Genomic DNA, 16,445 nt, shown 5'->3' with positions numbered 1-16,445 from the left:
TAATTCAAAGGTCAGCACAATAGTGGTGACATCCTTTCCACTTCACCATAAGAATATTTGATAATTACCCTGTTCTGAGACTTGGTTTTGGAGAAAAAATAATTTATCTCTAACAATCAGGGACTCAGCAGATGAAGATTACACTTTCAAATTGGGTAATTAAAGGACAGTTTAAAAAGAACTATGTAATATAAATATTGAATAATTATGTGATATACCTGAAACTAATATAAAGGTATATGTCAGTTATACCTCAATATAAGTAAATACATATGTAAATGCATTAATCAATAAATAAATAGAACTGTATGCCAAGACATTGGCTGGATGTAGGAAAAGCAAAGGGAATAGTGCAGAATTTTAGAGCTGGCAATAGTTTTATTACTCCTCAGACCAGAAGGAGCATGAGAATGGAGCTGTTACCACAGTCTGGAAGATGATCTTTTGTAGAGGGCCACTATTGGAGATGTAATGGGCCAAGGTGATCTAGCAGGGAGGGATCAGAGGAATAAATATCCTCAAATTCATTCTTTTTTCTCCCTTAATCTTTCTAGACTTCCAGTAGCAACCCAAATAGAAACAGAAGGCTGTGATTCCTTTCTGATAATCCATATAGGCAAACTGCCAAAATAGTAATGTCTAGGCAAAAGAGAGACTAGATCAGAGGAGGTTGTATGGTATAAATAAAGAGAGAGCACTTGAAAAAAGATCCTCAGATCCTGTGAAACTGTCTCAAACCTGAAAAACAACTCAGATGTCTTTTTCAACTGAAAGATTTTAGTGTTTGTTGTTAACTTTTGGCTTTGTTTTATACTACCATCAGCAGAAATATAAGTTTCTGAGCTTGCCAAGATGCTGTTAGAAAAAAAAAATTGCTTATTTTTCACATTAGTGGATAGAATGTAAAAATTTAAACTATGTTATACTAGATTTGGAAGTATCATTCCTGGGGCAATGAGAGAGAAAAATCAGGCAAAAAGAGGGCCCCCTATAATGAAAATGTTTGGCATGAATTTATTTACTACATTATCTAGAAGTTTAAACAAAAGGTAGATAATAGGTAAATGGATACATAGATATAAATTTAAAATATGTACATAAGATATATGTATTTGTATATATATGTGTATGTATCATCTTAAGATCATAGGAGGACTTTATGAACATTAAAATGAATAGTGAAAGAAAAAATAGACACTGAAAGAATTCATTCATGCTTTTTGGTCAGGCCTGGGAATACTTGATCTCATTTAAGAATCAGTAAATAACAAGGTAAGACAACATGGAACCCATGACAAAGTTGAATAAATAAAGGTAATAATTATATGCAAAACATGAAGAAGAGCAATAATGAGAAATGATTATATTTTCAGAAGAAAAGATATATTTTTGACGATATCATTTTAGTCCTCTTAAGGAAATGAAAGAGATGAAAGAGGAAATAAGAATTCAAAGACAGAAATTAGAAGACTGATAGAGTTAGGAAAATAATGCCAAAAAAATAGATTATTAGAGGAGTGAGTTTTAGAAATTGACAAAAAACAAAATCTGTAGTGAAGCCAAATGAAAAATAAGTAAGAGGGACACAAAGAAAGAACTTTTGTAGTAAAGGGGAAAGTATGGTGATCAAATAATTCACGTATTCTCAAACACCTAACTATTTTTGGAATTGTATTACCTAATAGGGATGTGGATAGTTGCGGAGGGGAGAAATGGAGAAAGAAAGAAGGGGAAAAATCCAGTCCTCATAATTTCTTCATTCTTGAAGAAAAAAATTCCAAATTTTAAATGTTACCAAATAAGAAACTGAAAGACTGAGACATACATCAACAGGAGGTGGCTCCCATTAGATAGAATGGTTAGTAAATGTTTCTCTGTAAAGAAGACATATACATAATCCTTAAAATTGAACTAACATTATCTGCACACACACACACACACACAGACATGAGGGACAATGGGACAATATGGACACTGATGTTGAGGAACATTAACTGATTTGCCCAAGGCAGTGGAGTTATTAGACGGTTGATTTAAAATCCAATCATCTTGACCCCAAATCCCATGGAGAACAAGTTCTGAAGATCAGTACTTTTGGCTAATTATTATGTCTGAACAGTTTATTACAATTAGTTGAACATAAGAATGTGAAAGGAAGGGGGAAAATAGAAAAACTGAGGAAAATCTGAAATAACAAAGAGGTCACCATGTACTAGATAAAATTATTGAAAATCATAAAACATTGAGTCATATTCCACACAAATGATAATTTTCAGCTATGAAGAAAACAGGGCAGGGCGCCTGGGTGGCTCAGTGGATTAAAACCTCTGCCTTCAGCTCCAGTCATGATCCCAAGGTCCTGGGATCCAGCCCCATATCACGCTTTCTGCTCATCAGGGAGCCTGCTTCCTCCTCTCTCTTTCTCCCTGTCTCTCACTCTGCCTGCTTCTCTACCTACTTGTGATCTATATCTGTCAAATAAGTAAATAAAATCTTAAAAAAAAAAAAGAAGGGCTTTTTTTTTTTTTTTAAGATTTTATTATTTATTTGAGGGAGAGAGCACACATAGAGAGAAAGGGAGAGGGAGAAGCAGGCTCCTTGCTGAATGGGAGGCTGTTGCAGGACTGAATCGCAGGATCCTTGGATCATGATCCTAGCCTAAGACAGATGCTGAACCACCCAGACCCCCTGAAAGCAGGATTTAAATAATACTTAAAAATTCAGAGAAAAACAATTACGCTAAATCAATGGGATCCTGCTTTTGCTGGGTGAACTGGGGAGACCCTGGGCCTTGAGGCCTTGAGCCAACACATTCCAAAGATACTGTGGAAGGGTCTTGGTCTCTTCATGAGAAAGAATTCAAGGATAGATACAACACAGATGATGAGGGGCCCAAGTGTGAAAGTTTATTACAGTGAAAATATACTCTGGGGATGTGAGTGAAGGTAAGCTCAAGGAAGAGTGAGAACTGCTCCCCCTCCCCCCACAGTGCTTCAGGCTTCTTTCTTTTTTTTGACATTTGTTAACAAGGGAGAAGAATATTTATTACTCGAGGTAGGGATTTTTGGGGAAACAGGGTTTCCCACATTTTCTTTCTTATTTGGTCAGGGCATTCTCTTCTATTTCATCAGCCATCGTGAGCCTGTCTAGTTTGATCTGGTTTCTAGTCTTGGAGTGCAGCCATGACAAGCCTCTGACTTTCCCAGTAGCTGGCCATGACTTTCTCTTTTCTGGTCTCCAAGCATCCTGTCATTAGAACCTAACTAACTGCCTCTAACATTTCCAGGTACCACTCTCCTCTAGGATACGGTGACATCCTCTACATTCAGCCACCAGATGGAGAAACCTTTAAGGATTACGTTGCCAGCTGTTCACATGCCTGATCTAGAAGAAACACATGCTGTATCTTCTGTGTCACTGGCTATTTCCCAATCATAATATAGCCTAATATCTAGTAAGTCTTGGAAAGTCATGTACATATGTACTCAGCATGGAAAACAGGTTTCAGACCAGTTAACAGTGTTTGTTACAGGAAAACAGAGAAATGGGGTAATGTTCTATGTGCTTTGGTGAAAAGTAAAACTTATTATTTAGTATCTTCTATTTTAGTTTGTTTCTTATAGATACGTGGACAAACATCAGGAGCCAAAACTTGGCTTCATTTAGCACAACATCCAAGAACACTAGTTCTTAGGGGATTAAATATTTAGATGTAAAAAATAAAATAATACTATAGAAAATTAGGTAACAATTCATATAAGCATTTAGTGATGAAGAACTCTGAAATCACAACATCAAATGTAGAAAACAAAGAAAAGAAATAATAGACTTGTGAAAATAATTTTTTTTTATTTTTTTAAAGATTTTATTTATTTATTTGACAGACAGAGATCACAAGTAGGTAGAGAGGCAGCCGGGGGGCGGGGGCTCTGAGCAGAGAGCCCAATGCCAATAAATGGAGCTGGGAAAATTGGACCGCCACATGCAGAAAAATGAAATTGGACCATTTCCTTACACCACACACGAAAATAGACTCAAAATGGATGAAGGACCTCAATGTGCGAAAGGAATCCATCAAAATCCTTGAGGAGAACACAGGCAGCAACCTCTTCGACCTCAGCCGCAGCAACATCTTCCTAGGAACAACGCAAAAGGCAAGGGAAGCAAGGGCAAAAATGAACTATTGGGATTTCATCAAGATCAAAAGCTTTTGCACAGCAAAGGAAACAGTTAACAAAATCAAAAGACAACTGACAGAATGGGAGAAGATATTTGCAAACGACATATCAGATAAAGGACTAGTGTCCAGAATCTATAAAGAATTTAGCAAACTCAACACCCAAAGAACAAATAATCCAATCAAGAAATGGGCAGAGGATATGAGCAGACATTTCTGCAAAGAAGACATCCAGATGGCCAACAGACACATGAAAAAGTGCTCCATATCACTCGGCATCAGGGAAATACAAATCAAAACCACAATGCGATATCACCTCACACCAGTCAGAATGGCTAAAATCAACAAGTCAGGAAATGACAGATGCTGGCGAGGATGCGGAGAAAGGGGAACCCTCCTACACTGTTGGTGGGAATGCAAGCTGGTGCAGCCACTCTGGAAAACAGCATGGAGGTTCCTCAAAATGTTGAAAATAGAACTCCCCTATGACCCAGCAATTGCACTATTGGGTATTTACCCTAAAGATACAAACGTAGTGATCCAAAGGGGCATGTGTACTCGAATGTTTATAGCAGCAATGTCCACAATAGCCAAACTATGGAAAGAACCCAATGCCAATGCGGGGCTCAATCCCAGGACCCTGGGATCATGACCTGAGCCAAAGGCAGAGGCTTTCACCCACTGAGCCACCCAGTTGCCCCTGAAAATAAAATTTAAAAACATAGCTACCGGGATGCCTGGGTGGTTCAATCAGTTAAGCATCTGATTCTTGATTTTGGCTTAGGTCAGGATCTCAGGGTCCTGCCTCTCACGGTCCTGATCTCAGAGTCATGTTCAGTGGGAGTCCACTTGAGGCTTTCTCTCCCTCTCACCCTCCTCTTTATCTCTCCCCCTCTCTCTCCAATAAATAAATAAGAATCTTTAAGGCAAAACAAAAAATGAAATAAAAACATAGCCACCACAATAAATTCCATAACTATTATTAAAAGAAGAGTGGCATTTTTCAGGGGAAATTTATTTGTTAAAAAGTTGTTAGAATTAAGTTTACTGTGTTTTACTCTGAAATAGTGATAAATAAATAAATTCCTGAAAAAATATACAGTTTTAAAGAGAGGTTTTTTAAAATGCTAGTAAATAAATGATAAATACTTAGCACTACTAGAAATAGAAATACACATTGAAAAGGAGAATTCTTTGATATCAGCATACTTGTACATTTTATAATGAATTATTTTACAAGACACTGTTAAGATGTGAGGAAATAAATACTCAAGAAGCATGGGAAAGAGTGTAAGTCATTTCACTTCTTCAGGATTGTTAGACAATTGATATCAAACATCTTAGAAATATACATATTTTTAAAAAACATTTAAATTTTCTGTTAGCTGGCCTAATAAAATAAATGGATGTATTATTTGATAGATACATAATTATCCTTACTTGTGTTTTTAAATGTATGTTTTTTTTTTTTAAGATTTTATTTATTTATCAAAGAGAGAGATGGGGAGAGAACGAGCACAGGCAGACAGAATGGCAGGCAGAGGCAGAGGGAGAAGCAGGCTCCCTGCTGAGCAAGGAGCCCGATGTGGGACTCTATCCCAGGATGCCGGGATCATGACCTGAGCCGAAGGCAGCTGCTTAACCAACTGAGCCACCTAGGCATCCCTAAGTGTAGGTTTTATTATTACTCAGTTATGGTTAAGGCCAACAGATTAGGAAACATCTGCTATTTGAAAGGATGATTTGTTACAGTCCCCAAGAGATGAGGACACATAATCACAATGCAAGGCCACATGGGAAAGCAAGCATCAGGTTCTGTCAGGAAGCAGAAAAAGTGAGGGGAAAACTTAGGCAAGAGACTTTATTATCATTTCCATAGGAAAGCAAGAAAGCGTAAATAGCTTTAAGATTGGCTGGCTTGAATAATTTTAGCAGGCTATGGATGTAGATGCCATCCCTAATTTTCCTGTCCTGCCCTAGGGTAGTGTAGAAGAATAATGGTCCAGAGTGAAAGAGTTGAATAAAAAAGGCAATTGTGGGTGTATGGGCTTTGAATTGGTTTGCATATGAAAGGTGTACTTGTAGGTGAATTCTTTACTCTTATTAGAAATCCACTAGTCTTGGCAGGGACAACCTCTAGGACCAACAAACCCCCAGATATTGAAACATTAGAAAAAACACATTATTTCTTGTAATTAGAAAAATGAAAAAAAGTAAAACATGGTAATATTTTGAAAAGTAATCAAAAGAATTACTGAAAAATATGTTACAAATGCCCTTTTCCATGGTCAATCAACTAAATTTTCAGTATTCGTTGGCTCAGATAAACACAGCAAGCAACAGAGGAGGGGAGGAAAGGGGAAGGGACCTTCTAACTTCTGCTGTCAAAGTACCTCCCGCAAAGATCACTAAACAGAAGACCAATATTTCTTGTTCAGGGAAGAGAATAAGAATCATAAGCAAGTGAGGAAAACAGATTTGTTGGGTTTTGAAGAGAATGTTCTGAATTCTGCTTGTGCCCTAGCTTTGAGATAGGCACAGATGATTCGTTTAAAATTCCAAATAACCAGCAAAGTTGGAGGATCCAAAGGAATAAGAGATCTGGATCACCTTCCTAGATTAAGTTTATGGAGTTATCATGACCCCTTGGAAGATATGTCTTGTGTGGTGTGTCTATGTAACACAGCTTGTGGTCTCTGTTCCTTGGTCATCTGGAATGGCAGAATGCTGAACACAGGAAAATGACATCCTATGACTCAGGGTGGTGCTGAGTTTTTGTTTGATTTGTTTTGTTTTGTTTTGTTTTTAGTGCTACTAACCAAGTGACAAATAACTGTGAATTTTATTGTGGAAAATACTCCTAATAATAATAATTTTAAAATTTCCTTCAAGAATCTAGCATGTAGAAATGTAGTGACAAAGGTGTGCATGCACCCAGATGTTTATGGAAAGACACTATGGAAAGAAGCTAGATGTCCATCAACAGATGAATGGATAAAGAAGAGGTTCTATATATATACAATGGAATGCTATGCAGCCATCAAAAGAAATGAAATCTTGCCATTTGCAATGATGTGGATGGAACTAAAGAGTATTATGCTGAGTGAAATAAGTCAATCAGAGAAAGACAGTTATCATATGATCTCTTAGATATGAAGAATTTGAGTGGTAGGGTGGGAGGTAGGAAAGGAAAAAATGAAACATGATGGGGGGTGGAAGGGTAGGGAGAGGGTGGTTGGGTTATGGACTTGGGGGAGGGTGTGTGCTATGATGACTGCTGTGAAATGTGTAAGCCTAATGACTCAAAGATCTGTACCCCTGGGGCAAATAATACATTATATGTTAATTTAAAAAATTTAAAAAGATAACCTAGTATGTATGTATAAAATGCCTCATTACTCATGCTAAGGACCTTTCTTGGTCTAATTAAGACTGTGTACCTCTGGGGTGCCTGGGTGGCTCAGTGGGTTAAGCCACTGCCTTCGGCTCAGGCCATGATCTCAGGGTCCTGGGATCGAGTCCTGCATCGGGCTCTCTGCTCAGCGAGGAGCCTGCTTCCCTCTCTCTCTCTCTCTGCCTGTCTCTCCATCTAATTGTGATTTCTCTCTGTCAAATAAATAAATAAAATCTTTAAAAAAAAAAAAGACTGTGTACCTCTTTTCAGGAATCATATTTTAAACACACAGAGTACATTGGATTGCAAAGAGTAATAATTTACTAAAACACTAAACTATTTTAAAATATCACATTTGTGATGCAAAAGTATCTGTGGTTATTTATTAATGTATCAAATAAAATGATGTTAAGGATGGGTCTAAGAATTATTATAACTTCAGAATACTGATTAACAGTAATATTTCAAAAATCTGCAGTAATTGTATCACCTGATACAAAAATGGTGTGATTTTTATTTCAAGTTCTAAAGTCACAGCTACTGCTTTTATTACAGTTAATTTTTACCTGCATTCATACTTGAAGGAAATGCTAAATTTCAGTTCGAATTAAATGAAAATAGAAATCTATTATTTTCCCATCTACAACCATAAACTCCCTGAATTTTTGCTTCATGATAAAGCATGAAGCAAAACCCATGTTTTGTCTTTGGGATATGATTTGCTTTGTTGGTACATTTTTAAAATAGATGTCTTAAAAGTTACAGAATGCATTATTTAAAAACAGCTATTAAAAAATAGGAACAACAGAAATCTAGTCAGAGTTACTATTCTCTTTCTCTTTTCTCTCCATTCCTGACTTTCTTTCTTTTCTTTTATTCCTTTTCTCTTTTCTTTCTTCCTTCTTTCTTTCTTTCTAAGTTTCTTCAAATCCTTTTAGCATAAAATCATGAATAAAGCTTCCTGGGGCACCTGGGTGGCTCAGTGGGTTAAAGCCTCTGCCTTCAGCTTGGGTCATGATCTCAGGGTCTTGGGATCGAGCCCCACATCGGGCTCTCTGCTCAGCAGGGAATCTGCTTCCTCCTCTCTCTCTGCCTGCCTTTCTGCCTACTTGTCATCTCTGTCTGTCAAATAAATAAATAAAATCTTTATAGAAAAAAAAATCATGAATAAAGCTTCCTGATTAGTTACCTTTGTGTGAGACTACATGCTCTTTTCACAAAAAGAAGGATTTAAGAATTATAACTTTTGGTTTCTGCTCAGGTTGTCATCTCAGGATTATAAGATTGAGCTCTGCATTAGACTCCTTACTTAGCACAGAATCTGCCTGGGACTTTCTCTTCCTCTCCTTCTGGTCCTTGCCCCTGCCCACTCACTCTCTCTCTCCCTCTCTAAAAAAAAAAAAGAATCTTTAAAATGAAAAGAAAGATAAAAACTAGCAAAGCCCACACAAGGAGATATCAATGATCTGAATAGGCTTATACATATTAATAAATTTTAAAAATTTAATAGCATTACAAAAAACAAGCACTGCATCCAAATGATTTCACTGGTGAATCTTACCAAACTTTTAAGGAAAATATATTATTAATTCTCTACAATCTCTCCCTCAAAATATAAGCAAAAGGAATACTTCCAAATTCATTCTATCAGGCTATCATTACCCTAATATCAAAACCATATTACAAACTGACAAGGAACACACAGAATCAGAAATTAAACAAAATAAATATACATTAGTAGAAAAAAATAAAATAATTAAGTTATAAATCTAGCAGAATATGTAAAAGATCTATATGAGGATAGCTATAGAACTTTGAAAAATAAAATTAAAAAAGAACTAAATAAATCAAGGACTATTCCATCATTGATACTAAACTTAATATTACTACGATATCAGTTCTTTTCATTTAATCTATAGATTCAGTATAGTACTAGTCAAAATACCAGCAAATTAATTTATAGATATCAACAAACTGTTTCTAAGGTTATATGGAGAAGCAAAGGCCCCTGAATAGCCAACACTATGGAAGGGAAGAATAAGTTTTGAGAATGGACACTGCCCAACTTCAAGACTTACTATAGATCAACAGTAACCAAAATAGCATTATTTAGTAAAACAATATAGACAAATAGATCAGTGAAATAGGATAGAGAGCTCAGAAATAGACCCCCAAATGTAATGAAGTGATCTTAAACAAAAGAGCAAAGGCAGTGCTATGATGCAAAGATAGTTTCTTCAACAAATGTTGTCTGAACAAGTGGACATACATATGGAGAAAAAAAAAAAACAAAGGAAAGAAGAAGGGAAGGAAGGAAAGAAAAGAAAGAGAGAGGAAAAAAAAAACAGAAAAAGAACAAAGAAAAAAACCAAGTATCTTAGCACAAACCTTATACGTTTCACAAAACTAACTCAAAATGGATGATAGATCTAAATGTAAAAGGCAAAACTGTAAAAATTATGGAAGATAATAGGAGAAACTTAGAACTTGGATATGCTGATGCCTTTTTAGATACAACATCAAAAACACAATTCATGAGAGAAATAATTAATAAGGTAGACTTACTTAAAATGAAAAACTTCTGCTCCCCAGGAAACAATATCAGGAAAAGTAGAAGAAAATCCACAGACTAAGAGAAACATTTGCAAAATACGTATTTGATAAAGAACAGTTGTCCAACATACACAAAGGACACTTAAAACTCAATAATAAGTAAATAGATAATCTGATTTAAAAATGAGCTAAAGACTTAATAGACATCTTACCAAAACAAATACATAAGCATATGAAAAGATACATCCACATCATATGTCACAAGGGAGATGCAAATTAAAACAGCAAGGACACACCACTGTACAACTGTTCAAGTGGTCTAAATCTGGAATACTGACAGCACCAAATGTTGGCCAGGTTGTGGAGCAAAAAGATTATTCGTTGCTGGTAAGGATGTAAGATGATGTAGCCATGTTGGAGGACAATTTAGTGGTTCCTTACAAATCTAACCACACTCTTACCATATGATCCATTAAGCAAGCTTCTTTATGTTTACCCAAAGGAGTTAAAAACTTATATTCATACAAAAAACTGTATGTGGATGTTTATAGCAGCTTTATTCATAACTGTCAAAACCAGGAAATAACCAAGTTGTCCTTTAGTGGGTGAATGGATAAATGTATAAATAATCTGTGATACATCTAAAAAATGAATACTATTCAGTGCTAAAAAGAAATTAGCTATTAAGACATGGGGAAACATTTAATGCATAGTACTAAGTGAAAGATGCCAAACTATGAAGGCTTCATACTATATGATTCCCACTGCAGGACATTCTGGTAAAAGCAAAACTCTGGAGACAATTTAAAGGTCAGTGGTTGCTAGTGTTGTGGGTGGGAAATGATCAACACGTAGAGCACAGAGGACTTTTAGAACAGTGAAAGTACACTATATGGTATTATAATGATAGATATATGCCATTATACATTATCCAACCCTATAGAATGTTTAACACCAAGAGTAAACCCCGAGGGGCACCTGGGTGGCTCAGTGGGTTAAAGCCTCTGCCTTCAGCTCAGGTCATGATCCCAGTGTACTGGGATTGAGCACCACAACAGGCTCTCTGCTCAGTGGGGAGCCTGCTTCCTCCTCTCTCTCTGCCTGCCTCTCTGCCTACTTGTAATCTCTCTCTGTCAAATAAATAAATAAAATTTTAAAAAAAGAGTGAACCCCGAAATAAACTATGTCTGTTGAGTGATTATGATCTGTCCATGCAAATTCATCCTTGTTTTGTTTTGTTTGTTTAAATTCCTTTTTGGCGAGTGATGATAATGTAGGAAATCTCTGTACATTCCTGTCAATTGTGTTGTAATTCAAAAACTTCTCTAAAAGAATGGTCTTTAAAAAAATAAGGTAAATAGAAGTTATCAAAATTCTACCACAGTAGACTAAAGAGGAAGAACAAAAAACAAAAATAAAAAAAAATAGGGTCATATCAACAGACACCCCTGAAAAAATTGACAAAAAATCCAACACCCATTTATGATAAGAGCTTTAAGAAACAAGGAATAGAATGGAACTTCCTCAACAAAGAGCATCTATAAAATTCCTATAGCTAGTATATTTAAAGAGGAGAAACCAGATGATTTTCCACTAAGACTGGGAAAAAAACCAAGTAGTATGTCCTCTCTTACCACTCCAATACCAATAGGTAATAATATAATATTAACTATTAACAAAATTAATAGGGTAGAGTCATTTGCTTTCCTATGTGAGTTCAATGAACAATTGAAATTTGAAATGGAAAAAATAACACTGAAATTAAATATTTGGTTATAAATCTAATAAAATATCTATAGGATATATTTGTGGAAAGCTATAAAATTTTGATGAAATAAATCAAAGAACTATATACATAAATAATGTGCGTTCATGGATTGGTGGATTCAATATTTTTAAGATGTCAATTCTTCCCAACTTGATCAATGTATCTGATACCAACAGATTCTAAAATTTATGAGGAAAGGCAAAAATCTAGAATATCCAACTGAATACTGAAAAAGAGTAAATTTGGAAGATTAACATTACTTACTTTTAAGAATTACTATAAGTGAACAGTAAATGAGAACAAGTGATACCAGTGTGGGTGAGGAGACATATAGATTAATAGAACATGTGGGGAATTAAAAAATTGATATAAATCAATTGATCTTTGACAAAAGAGCAACTATAGTTCAATGGAGAAAGGAAAGAAACCTACAGTGCTGGAAAAATTCAATGACAGAATGCAAAGAACCAAAGCACAGAACTTAAATGTATCATAAAAATTAACTTAAAATGGATTATAGAGATAAATTTAAAACAGAAAACTGTTAGGTTCCTGAAAGATAGGGAAGTTTTGGAGAAAATCTAGGAGACAATGGGATTTGTGATGAGTTTTAGATAAAACCCCAAAATAATCAATGAAAGAGAAGAATGATAATTTGGACTCTATTAAAATTAAAAACACCTAATTTGTGAATCCTCTCAAGAGAATAAAAAGCCACAAAGTGAGAAAAAATACTTGCAAATCATATATCTGATGCTACAGTTGTATCAAAAATATACAAGGAACATTTTAAAATATAATAAAACGAAAGCAATGTAAAAAACAGGGAAAATATCTGAAGACATTACACCAAATAAGTTATGCATATGCCAAATATGAATATGAAAAAATGCTCTACATAGTTTGTCATTAAGAAATTACGAAGTGGAACAATGGCACGCAACACAACTTTTAAAATGGTTAAAATCCAAAATACTGACAATTCCATTACTGGTGAGATTGGGGGACAAAAGGAAATTTCATCTAGTATTGATGAGAATGCACAGTGGAATAGCTGGGGAGATGGTATGACTGGTTTTTTTTTACAAAGGAAACAGTCTTTTTTTTTTTTTTTTAAAGATTTTATTTATTTGACAGAGAGAGAGAGAGATCACAAATAGGCAAAGAGGCAGGCAGAGAGTGGGGGAAGCAGGCTCCCCACTGAGCCGAGAGCCCAAGGCAGCTCTCAATCCCAGGACCCCAAGATCATGACCTGAGCTGAAGGCAGAGGTTTAACTCACTGAGCCACCCAATCACCCAACAGTCTTAGCATACAGTATATCAACACCTTTTGAGTATTTAACCAACTAATTTGACATCTATGTCTCTATAAAAACTTGGAGGTTTATATCAAACATAACTGAAAAACTGGAAATAAGCAAGATATCCTTCAATAAGTGAATGGATCAGCACATTCTGGTGCATCCAGGCATTGGAATACAACTCAGCAATAAATAAATAAATAAATAAATAGTTGTAAAACTATGAAAAGACCTTAATGAATCTTAAATGCATGTTGCTAAGTAAGAAAAGTCAGTCTGTTGTACTGTATGATTTCAACTATTTTACATTCTGGAAAATGTAAGACTATAGTGGTTGTTTAAAAAAATATATATTGCCAGGGATTTCTGGAAGATGGGGAAATGCATTGGATTAGGGCAGTGAAACTAGGTTTTAATAATACTATAATAGAGGATATATGATAAAAGACCTTTCTAAAAACCCATATAAATGTATAGCAAAAAGATTGAACCTCAATGTACATAAATTTTAAAGATAATTATGTAGGATATCATAGGATCCTGAATGGAATGTGGAATGCAATAATATATTCTAATATATTAGTAATAATTCTAATATATTCTAATATATAACAATATATTCTAATTATATTACAGACTTAAAGAAATAACCCCACTGAAGGTCATTGGGAAAAATGGTGCTGACAGTAACTTTGGAAATGAGCAGAACCTGTAAGAGTAAATCAGAAGCTATTTTACATAAGTACTGCACTCTAGCTGATAAAGTTATTTCTCAAAGGGGAAACAGTTTAGCAATTTTGATACTTTTAAATATGTATACTGGAATCAAATAATAAAGTAAATGGATGATGTGTGGTAGGCGCCAGGTATCTTATTGTAGGAGTGAGAATTTATTTTTAACTTTTTTTTTAAGATTTTATTTATTTATTTGAGAGAGAGTGAGAGACAGAGAACATGAGCAGGGGAGTGAGCAGAGGGAAAGGAAGAAGGAGACTTCCTGCTGAGTGGGGAGCCCAACACAGGACTCCATCTTAGGACCCTGGGATCAAGACATGAGCTAAAGAAAGACACTGAACAACTTAACCCACTGAGTCACCCAGGCATGCCTGGAGTGAGAGTTTATACATAAGAAAGGCAGGAAACTAGAATGATTTTATTTATAATGCATTAGAGCTAATGACATCAGTATTCACTCATATAGATAGATAGATGATTACACATAGAAATTTTAGAGATACATGCACACACAATAATTAGCATATACACATGTAACCCCTTACTCTGTCATTTGAGAGGAGTTAGAAGCAAAGATACTCCCCAGTTACAATAAACACAGCTAATACCCAAATCATTGTTTATGACTTGATTTTTTTATATTAAATTTTAATTAGTTAACATACAATGCAATGTTGGTTTCAGGAGCAGAATTCGGTGATTCATTATTTACATACAACACCCAGTGCTCCTCAAAAGCCCTCCTTAATGCCCATCATTCATCTAGCCCATCCCTCACCCACTTCCCTCATCAACCCTGATTTTTCTCTATTGTTAAGAGTCTCTTCTGTTTTGTTTCCCTCTTATTCCCTCTTCGCATATGTCCATCTATTTTGTTTTTTATATTCCACATATGAGTGAAATCCTATGGTGTTTTGTCTTTCTCTGACTTATTTCACTTAGCATACTACACTGTAGTTTGATCCACATCATTGCAAATGGAAAGATTTCATTTTTTTTAATGGCTGAGTTATATTCCTTGATTTTCATTTAGAGAAACCAGAGCTCCTTAGAGAAGTGGCTGATTCCAAGCCTGGAATAGAAATACTCAATATGAGCATGGAGTGCCTTTTAGTACCAGAAAGTAAGGAAGTTCTAAACAAAACAAAACAAAACAAAATACTATGATGTTGGTATATCAAAGAGATACAGTAAGTAAATAGTAGTCATATGTAAGAGTTCCCAATGGCCAAATCTGAAATTTTGAACAACAACAATAAAGATATTGTAATGTTGGATTATTAAAAGAAAAAGTAAAAAAAAATAAAATACATATGGATCCTTACTGATATAAAAAAATGGTAGAATAAATAAGTAAATAAGTGAAAATAGACAGATCCATGTGAATAATTCCAAGTAACTTAAGTCGATAGTCTGTCTTCAAGGGAGTGGAGTGTAACACCTCACTTCTTGATGATTATAGGCTATGCATAGTAATTTTCTTCCAAAGAATAAAGTATGGAGCAAGGGAAAAAGAGAGTGATTCTACAAGGAGATATCTGATAAACACTCCTGCAGACATGTGATCAAGGTCAACATCAACAATGAGGTTGATAGCATAAACCCTTGCTATGATGTGATTAAAATAGCACTTTCCTTCTGCGCTCTTCCCCAAAACACATAATCCAAATCTACTCATGAGAAAACTATCAAACAAATTCCAATTAAAATATAGTTACAAAATACCTAAACCTTACTCCTCAAAACCATCAAGTTCATCAAAAACAAGAAAATTCTGGGGCGCCTGGGTGGCTCAGTGGGTTAAGCCTCTGCCTTCAACTCAGGTCATGGTCTCAGGGTCCTGGGATCAAGGCCCATATCAGGCTCTCTGCTCGGTAGGGAGATTGCTTCCTCCTCTCTCTCTGCCTGCCTCTCTGCCTACTTGTGATCTCTCTCTCTCTCTCTATCAAATAAATAAAATCTTTAAAAAAAAAAAAAACAAGAAAATTCTGAGAAATTATTACAGCCAAGAGTAGCCTAAGGAGACATGATAACTCAATGAAAGGTCATATTCTGAATATATCCTAAAACAGAAAAAGGAAATTATATTAAAACTATGGCTACTTTAATATAAAGTATTAAAAAATGTGGCATTTACTTATGATGTATCAGTATCAATTCATTAGTTGTTACAAATGTAACATACTAAGGTAAAATGTTAATAACAGGGAGATTGAGTATATTACTATCTTTATATCTTTTTTCTATAAATCTAAAATTGTTCTAACATAACATTATTGAAAAATACAATTGTGAAAAATTTGTATTATATCATTAAAAGAATCAAATAATCTGTTATAATTGTCACTGGATAAATAAAATGGCTTAACTATACAAAAACACTTCCTTTGTAAAGAATTCACTTTCAACCTCATTTGACTTTAATTTCCATTCCTAATACAATAAGAGTTTGCAAAGGGACAGAGAATATTTTGTCGACTATCTTTATTTGCAGTCAGTCTTCCAGCTATGGCTCCA

This window comes from Mustela putorius, unplaced genomic scaffold (genome assembly GCF_011764305.1).
Source record: "Mustela putorius furo isolate JIRA1106 unplaced genomic scaffold, ASM1176430v1.1 tig00003834_pilon_pilon_pilon, whole genome shotgun sequence".
Classification (NCBI taxonomy): Eukaryota; Metazoa; Chordata; class Mammalia; order Carnivora; family Mustelidae; genus Mustela; species Mustela putorius.
The sequence above is the reverse complement of the archived record's forward strand: the minus strand, read 5'-3'. Positions refer to the sequence as shown.